This window comes from Mobula birostris, chromosome 7 (assembly GCF_030028105.1).
Source record: "Mobula birostris isolate sMobBir1 chromosome 7, sMobBir1.hap1, whole genome shotgun sequence".
In the NCBI taxonomy this organism is placed as follows: Eukaryota; Metazoa; Chordata; class Chondrichthyes; order Myliobatiformes; family Myliobatidae; genus Mobula; species Mobula birostris.
In genome coordinates, this window is record NC_092376.1 from 178,840,868 (window position 1) to 178,852,724 (window position 11,857).

Genomic DNA, 11,857 nt, shown 5'->3' on the forward strand with positions numbered 1-11,857 from the left:
GGGGCTCTGTTGACTATGAGTAAGTCAAAATCTTCCAGATCAATGCTAGTGCCCGTGACTTGGGAGCTCCCCGCTGAAAGGTAGTGCTACAGTGAAAGTGATCATCCTGGATCAAAATAACGACGCTCCGCTGAGTATTACACTTTCAGGATAGGGTGTATCAGATGCAGCGCTCAGTTTGCGGATCAGGGGTAACTGGTAAACAAGACAATAAAATCTGAGGCACTTTCTTTTCAGAGCACGCGCCTTTATACCAAATGGTGAAAGCTACCAATCTTAGTTGTTAAATTATTAGGCAAACGTCTGGAGAAATCGGAAGAGCGCAACTTCTTGGAGTCGGATCCAGCCACACAAACTTTAGTCATCTTGTTGAAAGATAACGAACAGGCAAGGTTATCGAGCACGTTTCCAATTCACATTATAGATTTGCAGAATGGAACTGGTACAGTCACCGGAATCGGTCATTTAGTGACAAATGCTGAATGTGTGTGTGTGTGTGTGTGTGTGTGTGTGTGCGTGTGTGTGTGTGTGTGTGTGTGTGTGTGTGTGTGTGTGTGTGTGTGTGTTTGTTTGTCTGTGTATGTGTTCTATTTAATTTTGAAATGGCAGAGAAGGTGTGAGCGGATTGGGTGGATCAACGGGAATATCTCGGATATCATCAGTTCAGTTACGTGCATATAGCAGGAATCAGAAGAGTTGGGGTTAAAGAGAGATTTATTCTTGCTTTTGATGCTGTGTAATGAACGGCTGTATGGAAGGGTTTGGGATATTCGCAGTTATGGTGAAGGGATCTGCTCTTATCTTTGATTTTACCGCATAGAAAAAAGAACACTCTCCAAGCGGATTACGTCCCACTTGACCGGATTTTACATTCAAGACAATTTAAGCATGTTCCATCAAGATTTCGCCTCCACGTCAATTTAATTGCCTGTATTCAGAACGTGGAACTGCTTACATAGAAACATAGAAACACAGAAAGCCTACAGCACAATACAGGCCATTCGGCCCACAAATTTGTGTCTAACATGTCCCTACCTTAGAAATTGCTAGACTTACCCATAGCCCTCTAGTTTTCTAAACTCCATGTACCTATTAAAAAGTCTCTTAAAAGACCCTATCGTATCCGCCTCCACCATCGTTGCCGGCACCACATCCCACGCACTCACCACTCTCTGAGTAAGAAATTTACCGCTGACATCTCTGTACCTACTCCCCAGCACCTTAAAACTGTGTACTCTTGTGGCAACCATTTCAGCCCTGAGAAAAAGCCACACGATCAATGCATCTCATCAGCTTATACACCTCAGCGGGTCATCTCACATCCTCTGTCGCTCTAAGGAGAAATGGCCGAGTTCACTAAACCAACTCTCATAAGGCATGTTCCCCAATCCAGGCAATATCCTTGCAAATCTCCTCTGCACCCTTTCTATGGTTTCCACATCCTTCCTGTAGTAAGGCCACCAGAACTGAGCACAGTACTCCAAGTGGGGTCTGACCAGGGTCCTATATTGCTGCAACATTACCTCTCGGCTCCTGAATTCAGTTCCACGATTGATGAAGGCCAAAGCATCGTTTGCCGCCTTAACCACAGAGTCAACCTGCGCAGCAGCTTTGTTCGTCCTATGGACTTAGACCCCAAGATCCCTCTGAACCTCCACACTGCCAAGAGTCTTACCATTAATACTATATTCTGCCAACACATTTGACCTACCAAAAAGAACCACTTCACACCTATCCGGGTTGAACAGTATCTGCCACTTCTCAGCCCAGTTTTGCATCCTGCCAATGTCCCGTAAACACAAAATATTCTGCAGATGCTGGGGTCAAAGCAACACGCACAAAATGCTGGAAAACTCAGCATGTCGGGCAGCAGTCAACGTTTCGGGTCGAGACCCTCCGTCACGTCTCAAGCGACCTGCTGAGTTTCTCCAGTGTTTTGTGCGTGTTGCTATCAATGTCCCGCTGTAACCTTTGACAGCCCTCCACACTATTCACAGCACCTCCAATCATTCTGTCATCAGCAAAATTACTAACCCATCCCCCCAGTTCCTCATCTAGGTCGTTTATAAAAATCACGAAGAGTGAGGGTCCCAGAACAGATCCCTGAGGTACACTACTGGTCACCGACCTCCATGCAGAATATGACCCATCTAGAGCCACTCTTTGCCTTGTGTGGGAAAGCTAGTTCGGGATCCACAAAGCAATGTCCCCTTGGATCGCATGCCTCCTTACTTTCGCAATAAGCCTTGCATGGTGTACCTTATCAAATGCCTTGCTGAAGTCCATTGTCACGTGACCGGCAACAATGCATACAGAAATGAGTCAGGTTTTATAAACAAACGAACATTTATTAAACTCTGCTCAATATTTAAAAAAAAATAAAAAAACGAAAACCTTAACTGGAAGTAAACTGCTATTGTGCCATTTAACAAACAGCTGAACTCAGTACAGTACTAGTTCTTAAAGCAGTATCAAAGTGGTAAATTGGAACACAGTTCTTAGGATAGTAAATTTGAAAGTCCAAGAGATTTATACAGTCAATTAGGAGAGGTTTTCCTGAAGTAAAGAATTCCTCGAAGACGCGACGTAACTGTCAATCCCAGCCAGAACCTGCCTTGTCTGCAGGATTGATGACGACGGAACTACAACGGTTTACAGGCACTGACCTTTTTCTCTGTAGAATAGGCTAGATACTGCACAACCTTTTCTGCTTCTTTTAGCAGTGGTTATCTCATGCAGATCACTCCTACTTAAACGAATTCAATAATGGTCGATCCTTCCCAAAACCGCCGAATGACTCCTTCAGGCTCCCGTCTTCAATCTGCAGTACTACTGAAAATGTACATCAACAAACCTGGCAGCGATTGGTGAAACTACCGGCGCAACACTTCTGTACCTTACAATAGGAAGTAAAACTCCGTTTTAAAACGAAACTGCGTCATAAAAAAATACTCAGCAATACGGAGTAACTGAAGAACGAAATATAAAACTCAACTGAGAAAATTAACTGCGTGACCAGGGGTCTACCCTTATATATACCCGTTGAGAACAGGTCGTCACGTGACCTCACATCGGCGGGAAAATTTACATCATGTGACCTCCACAAGACCATACGTCATCCTCGTAAGACAGTCACAAGATATTCATGAAGTATGTAACACCATATACACTGCATCTACTGCTCTTCCCTCATCAATGTGTTTAGTCACATCCTCAAAAAATTCAATCAGGCTCGTAAGGCACCTGCCTGTGACAAAGCCATGCTGACTATTCCTCATCATATTATACTTCTCCAATTGTTCATAAATCCTGCCTCTCAGGTTCTTCTCCATCAATTACTAACCACTGAGGTAAGACTCACTGGTGTATAATTTCTTGGGCTATCTCTACTCCCTTTCTTGAATAAAGGAACAACATTTTCATCCCTCCAATCCTCCGGAACCTCTCCAGTCCCCATTGATGATACAAAGATCATCGTCAGAGGCTAAACCATCGCCTCCCATAGTAGCCTGGGAAACAGCTCATCCGGTCCCGGCGACTTGTCCAACTTCATGCTTTCCAAAAATTCCAGCACATCCTCTTTCTTAATATCTACATGCTCGTCCTTTTCAGTCTGCTGCAAGTCATCACTACAATCACCAAAATCCTTTTCCATAGTGAATACTGAAGTAAAGTATTCATTAAGAACCTCTGCTATCTCCTCCAGTTACATAAATACTTTCCCACTTTCACACTTGATAGGTCCTATTCTTTCACGTCGTATCCTCCTGCACGTCACATACCTGCAGAATGCCTTGTGGTTTTCTTTAATCCTGCCCGCCAAGGCCTTCTCATTTACCCTTCTGGCTCTCCTAATTTCCTTCTTAAGCTCCTTCCTGTTAGCCTTATAATCTTCTAGATCTCTAACAATACCTAGCACTCTGAATCTTTTGTAAGCTTTTCTTTTCTTCTTGACTAGATTTATTATGGCCTCTTTACTCTATGGTTCCTGTACCCGACCTTAACTTCCCTGTCTCATCGGCACGTACCTATGCGGAACTCCATACAAATATGCCCTGAAAATTTGCCACATTTCTCCCGTACTTTTCCCTGAGAACATCTGTTTCCAATTAAAGCTTCCAATTTCCTGTCTGATAGCCTTATAATTCCCCTTACTCCAATTTAACGCTTTTCTAAGTTGTCTGTTCCTATCTATCTCCAATGCTATTGTAAAGGAGATAGAATTATGTTCACTATGCCCAAAATGCTCTCCCACTGAGAGATCTGACACCTGACCAGGATCATTTCCCAATGCCAAATTAAGTACAGTCTCTTTTTTTTTGTAGGTTTATCTACATATTATGTAAGAAACCCTCCTGAACACACTTAACAAACACACCCCGTCTAGACCCCTTGCTCCAGGGAGATGCCAATTTATATTTGGGAAATTAGAATCTCCCATCACGACAACTCTGTTAATATTACACCTTATTATTACCCGAAGCCTTCTTGTTCAGAATCAAAACCGCTGAAGATTTCTTGCCTTTTTAAACCTTTCCCGCACTACCGGCTGACATCACGTGCCTGCGCACTCTTGCCTCTCTATTACCCTGAGTAGTAAAACTGCCTTCAGTCCGGAAATCCTTAGCCGTTTACGCGCAGTCTTCTTTCTCCGAAGAGCAAGAAGTATTTTCTCCGGAGTATTGACTCAGATGAAGTAATTTGACAAGCAGTTGGTGTACAGGACGGCACAAAGCTTCATACACTCAGCCACATTATTATGTACCTCCTTTAAATTCTGTTGCTGAAACTTATACACTTCAAGGTTTGATGTGCTGTGCATTTAAAGATTGTCTTTAGCACACCGCTATTGAATCAGTTTGTCTTTCTCCTTTAACCTCTGACATAAACTATGCGTTTTTCCTCAGGGAACTGCCGCTCAGTGGATTATATTGCGTTTTGACACCCTTTTCCGTAAATTCTAGAACCAGAAGAGCCTAATCTATCTACGCCTCTCAATATCTTATAAATATCTGTCAAGTGCCCCCGTAATTTCTGCTGCTCTGGAGAAAATAACATAAATTTGTCCAAGATCTCTTTACAGAATATACCATCTAGTAGTGGCAGCATCCTCTTCCACATCCTCTCCAAGGCATCTGTCTCCTTCCAATAATAGGACCACCTGCAATTACTGAAGTATTCTAGATGCAGTCCAAGCACAGACTTTTAAAGCAGCAACATATCATTCTGATTTTGAGCTCTAATACTGGTCCAATAAAGCCAAACACATCAACCTTAACGTCTTGCAAATATGGACTTTGACCACAAGATCTTTATTAACTCACTATTAACGACCCCGTCATCCATGTAGTGTCCTTCCCTGCACTAAGCCTTAAGGATTTTTCACCATCCAAGTCATGCCCGCTTATCATTACTACCAACCAGGAAAAGGTAAACGAGCCGAAAGGAGCTATAAAGGAGCTATAGGCAGATCGTCACAGCGGGGCCTGCGGAGACAGAAGAGTGATTAACAGTCAGGAGAGGAAAGAGCAGGAGTCAAAGGCAAGATAGCAACCCTCTCAGTTAATCCCTTGACAATAAATACTCCTGCTTGAATACTGTTGAGAGAGACGGCCTACCTGGGAGAAGCAACAATGGTCGCAACTCTAGCAAAGAGCGTTGCCCTGTGGCTCAGAAGAGCAAGAAAGGAAGAAGATGGCAGTAGTGATAGGGGAATCTATACTCAGGGGGTCAGACGGGCAATTCTGTGGACGCAGAAAAGAAACGCGGATGATAGTTTGTCTCCCAGGTGCCAGCGTCTGCGAAGATTCTGATCGTGTCAACGATATCTGGAAGTGGGAACGTGAATAGCCGGATGTCGTGATACATATTGGTACCAACGACGTAGGCAGGAAAAGGGAAGCAGACTACAGGGAGTTAGGAAGGATATTGAGAAGAATGACCACAAATGTAGTCATCTCGGGATTACCGCCTGTGCTACGTGACAGTGAGCATAGGAATAGAATGAAGTGGAGGATAAATGCGTGGCTGAGAGATTGGTGCAGGGATTGGGGGCAGGGATTCAGATTTTTGGATCATTGGGACCTCTTTTGGGGCAGGTGTGACCTGCACAAAAAGGACGGGTTGTGTTAAATCCCAGGGGAACCAATATCCTGGCGGGGATGTTTGCTAAGACGACTGGGGAGAGTTTAAACTGGAATTGCCTGGGAGTGTGAACCGAACAGATGTGACGGAGGAAAGGGAGGTTGGCTCACAAGTAGGGAAAGCTTGGAGACAGTGCGAAAGGGAGGATAGGTAGGTGATAGAGAAGGGACGCGCACAGACCGTTGGTTTGCGATGTGTCTATTTAAATGCGAAGAGTATTATAAACAAAGCGGATGAGCTTAGAGCGTAGATCAGCGCTTGCATCTGTGATGTTGTGGCCATTAGAGAGACATGGATGGTGCAGGGATAGGAATGGTTACTTCAAGTGCTAGGCTCTAGATATTTCATAAAAGGACAGGTAGGGAGGTAAAATAGGTGGCGCGTGGCATTGTTGATCAGAGATAGTGCCACGGCTGCAGAAAAGGAGGAAGTCATGGAATGATTGAGTACGGAGTCTCTGTGGGTGGAAGTTAGGAATCTGAAGGGGACAATAACCATACTGGGTATTTTTTTTAGACCACCCAATAGTAACAGGGCCATCGAGGAGCAGACAGGGAGACAGATACTGCAAACGTGTAATAATAACAAGGTTATTGTGGTGGGGGATTTTAATTTCCCAGATACTGATTGGCATCTCCCTAGAGTGAGGGGTTTAGATCGGTTGGAGCTTGTTAGGTGTGTTCAGGAAGGTTACTTGACACGATATATAGATAAGCCTACAAGACGAGAGTCTGTACTTGATCTAGTATTTGGAAATGATCCTGGTCAGGTGTCAGGTCGGTCAGTGGGAGAGCATTTTGGAGAAAAGTGATCACAATTCTATCTCCTTTACCATAACATTGGAGAAGGATAGGAACAGAGGAGTTAGGGAAACGTTTAATTGAAGTAAGAAGAAATATGAGGCTATCAGGGAGGAACTTGGATGCATAAATTGGAAACAGATGTTCTCAAGGAAACCTACCGAAGAATTGTGGCAAACGTTCAGGGGATGTTTGCGTGGGGTTCTGCATAGGTACATTCCAATGAAACAAGGAAAGGATGGTAGGGTACAAGAACCGTGGTGTACAAATGCTATTGTAAATCTAGTCAAGATGAAAATACCTTAAGAAAGGTTCAAAAAAATAGGTGATGATAGAGATGTAGAAGAATATAAGGCTAGCAAGAAGGAGCTTAGGAATGAAATTAGGAGAGCCAGAAGGGGCCATGACAAGGCCTTGCCGGACACGAGTAAGGAAAATTCCAAGGTATTCTACAAGTATGTGAACGGTAAGAGGATACAACATGAGAGAATAGGACCATTCAAGTGTGACAGTGGAAAAGTGTGTATGGAACCGGAGGAGATGACAGAGGTACTTAAGTGAATACTTTGCTTCAGTATTCACTACGGAAAAGGATCTTGACGATTGGAAGGATGACTGGCAGCCGACGGAAAAGCTTGAGCATATAGATATGTTCAAGGGGATGCGCTGCAGCGTTTGGAAATCATCAAGTTGGATAAGTCACTGGGACCGGACGGGATGTTCCCCAGGCTACTATGGGAAGCGAGGGAGGAGATCGACGAGCCTCTGGTGATGATCTTTGCATCGTCAATGAGGACGGCAGAGGTTCTGGAGTATTAGAGGGCTGCGGATGTCTTTCCCTTATTCAAGAAAGTGAGTAGAGATAGCCCAGTAAATTGTAGGCCAGTGAGTCCTACTTCAGTGGTTGGTAAGTTGATGGAGAGGATCCTGAGAGACAGGACTTATGAACATTAGGAGAGGCATAACATGATTAGGAATAGTCAGCATGGCTTTGTCAAAGGCAGGTCGTACCTTACGAGCCTGATTGAATTTTTTGAGGATGTGACGAAACACGTTGATGAAGGTAGAACAGTAAATGCACTGTATATGGATTTCAGCAAGGCATTTGATAAGGTACCCCATGCAAGGCTTATTGAGAAAGTAAGGAGGCATGATATCCATCGGGACATTGCTTTGTGGATCCTGAATTGGCTTTCCCACAGAAGGCAAAGAGAGGTTGTAGATGGGACATATTCTGCATGGAGGTTGGTGACCAGTATTTTGCCTCAGGAATCTATTCTGAGACCCCTACTCTTCGTGATTTGTATAAAGGATCTGGATGAAGAAGTGGAGGGATGGGTTAGTAAATTTGCTGATGACACAGAGGTTGGGGTTTTTTTAGATAGTGTGGATGGCTGACAGATGTTACAGCGGGATATTGATAGGATGCAAAACGGGGCGGAGAAGGGGCTGATGGATTTTAACCCAGATAAGTGTGAGCTGGTTCATTTTGGTAGGTCAAATATTATAACACATTATTGCATTAATGGTAAGACTTTTAGCAGTTTGGAGGATCAGAGGGATCTTGGGGTTCGAGTTCACAGGACACTCAAAGCTACTTGCAGGTTGACTCTGTGGTTAAAAATGCATACGGTGCTTTGGCCTTCATCAGTAGTGGGATTGAGTTTAAGAGCCGAGAGGTAATATTGCAGCTATATAGGACCCTGGTGAGACCCCACTTGGAGTACTGTGCTCAGTTATGGTCGCATCACTGCAGGAAGGACGTGAAAACCATAGAAAAGGGTGCCGAGGAGATTTACATGAATGTGACCCGCATTGGGAAGCATGTGTTATGAGAATGAGCTGAGTGAGCTCAGCTTTTTCTCCTTGGAGGGACGAAGGATGAGAGGTGACCTGATAGAGGTGTGCAAGATAATGAGAGGCATTGATCGTGCGGATAGTCAGAGACTTTTTCTCAGGGTTGAGATGGCTAGAACGAGAGGACACAGTTTTAAGGTGCTTGGAAGTAGATACAGGGTCGATGGCATAGAAACATAGAAACACAGAAAACCTACAGCACAATACAGGACCTTTGGCCCATAGTGTTGTGCCGAACATGTTCCTACCTTAGAAATTACTAGGCTTACCTACAGACTTCTATTTTACTAAGCTCCATATACCTATCTAAAAGTCTCTTAAAAGACCCTATTGTATCCGCCACCACCACCGTTGCCGGCAGCCCATTCGACGAACTCACCACTCTCTGAGTAAAGAACTTACCCCTGACATCTCCTCTGTACCTGCTCCCCATCACTACAATTCTGTTATTATTACAACTTCCCTGGATCTGTTTCGCTATCTGCTCCTCGATATCCCTGTGAATATTGGGCAGCGTATATAAAAAAAAAAAAACTGTAAAGTTATAGCCCCCTTCTTGTTCCTAACCTCCGCCAACAGAGGCTCTGTTGACAATCCCTCCGTAGGGTCCACCTTTCCTACAGCCGTGACACTATCTCTGATCAACAGTGCCACGCCCCCTTCTCTTTTGCCTCCTTCCCTGTCCTTTCTGTAATGGCCACCACATCATGTCTCCTAGTACTGATCTACGCTCTAAGCTCATTCGCTTTGCTCACAACACTCCTTTCGTTAAAATAGACGCATCTCAAACCTTCAGTCGGAGCTCGTCCCTTGTCTATCACCTGTCTATCCTCCTTCTCGCACTGTCTGCAAACTTCCTCTATTTGTGAGCCAACCTCCTCTTCCCCAATTGTTTGAGGGAGGGTACCGAACTGAAGAATTTTCAGTTTAAAATCTCCCCAGTTGCCTTAGCAAACCTTCCTTCCAGGATATTGGTCTCCCTGGGATTCAAGTGCAACCCATCCTTTTTGTGTAGGTCACAACTGCCCCAGAAGAGGTCCCAATGATCCAGGAATCTGAATCCTTACCTCCTGCTTCAATCCCGCAGCCACGCATTTATCCTCCACGTCATTCTATTCCTATTCTCACTGTATCATGGTACAGGCAGTAATCCGGAGATTACTACCTTTGCGGTCCTGTTTCTCAACTTCCTTCCTAAATCCCTGTAGTCTTTTTTCAGGACCTCTTCCCTTTTCCTACCTATGTCATTTGTACCAATATGTACCACGACATCTGGATGTTCTCTCTCTCTCTCTCTGCAGGATATCTTGGACGCTATCTAAAACATCCCGGACCTTGGCACCTCGGAGGAAACCTACAATCCGCGTTTCTTTCCTGCATCCACAGAATCGTCTGTCTGACCCCCTAACTATAGAGTCCCTTATCACTGCTGCTATCCTCTTCGTTTCCCTACCTTTCTAAGCCACAGGGCCAGACTCTGTGCCAGACAGACGGTCACTTTCGCTTCCCCCAGGTAGGCTGTTCTCTCCAACAGTACTCAAACCAGAGTACTTATTGTCAAGGGGTACAGCCGCAGAGGTACTCTCTAGTACCTGACTCTTCCCCTTTCCCTCCTGACTGTTACCCACTTGTCTGTCTCCTGTGTGACCACCAGCATATAACTCCTTTCTATCACCTCTTCGCTTTCCCTGACCAAGAGAAGGTCTCGAGCTGCAGCTCCAGTTCCCTATCTAGGTCCCTTAGGAACTGCAGCTCGACATACCTGGTGGGGATATGGCCGCCTGGGAGGCAGGGAGACTCCAGGACCTCCCAACTCTGGCACCGAGCACAGAAAACTGGCCTCACACTCATAGTACTTCCTTTCCGCAATTAACACAGGCAAACCTACTTCTCCTCTTCCCGTTACTGCCTAAGCCAGTTGAGCCAAAGCGCTATCACTCTGCCGCCTCTCACGCCGCTGCCCGCGGGATATGGCGGTCTTTTTTTAAACATTTCGCGCTCTACTAGATGACGTCACGCACCTGCGCAGTCTCAGCTCTCTTTTACACCAAGTAGTAAATAATTCCCTACGCTCCGAAAAAATCAGCCGTTTACTCGCAGCCTTCTTGCTCCGAATCAAAAACCGTTGAAGATTCCTTGCCTTTTTAAACCTTTCGCACTCTACTGGCTGACGTCACGCGCCTGCGCAGTCTCGCCTCCCTTTTACCCGAGTAGTGAATAACTCCCTTCGCTCCGAAAAATCAGCTGTGCACTCGCAACCTTCTTGCTCCGAATCAAAATGTCAGGGGTAACTTTTTTTGCGCTGAGAGTGGTGAGTGCGTGGAATGGGCTGCCGGCGGTGGTGGTGGAGGCTCCTCGATAGGTCCATGGAGCTTGGAAAAATAGAGGGCTGTGGTTAAACCTAGATGGTTCGAAGGTAAGGACATGTTCGGCACAGCTCTGTGAGCCGAAAGATCCAGAATTGCGCTGTGGGTGTTCTATGTTCTAAAGACGTACATACAATGTTTTAGTTAAAGATTCGTTCTGCACTGTCATCAGATTTCTGAATGGTCCCAGAACCTATTAACACTACCTCACTAATTTGCTCTTTTTGTAATAATTTATTGTTTTATGTTTCTTATTGTACTTTAGAGTAACATATTCACGTTTTGCACTGTACTGCTGCAACAAAACAAAATAAAAAAGACTTATCAGTGATACTAACTGTGACTGGTGCCCTGTCGCACTCACCTCAAAAATAAACAAATGCTTTGAGAGGCTGGTCAAGGACTACATCTGCAGCTTGATACCATCCACACTGGACCCACTACTATTTTCCTAGCGCACAACTGATCGACAGATGACGCAATATCTACAGCTCTACATACCGTCCTTACACATTTGAAGAAGAGGAATGCTTAAGTAAGAATGCTGTTCCTGGACTACAGCTCAGCATTCAACATCATAATTCCCGTTACGCTCGACAAGTTCAGAGACCTTGGACTTCACCGTGTCTTTTGTATATGGATACTGGACTTCCTGTCAGATCGCCGGCAGATGGTAAGAGCTGGCTCCCT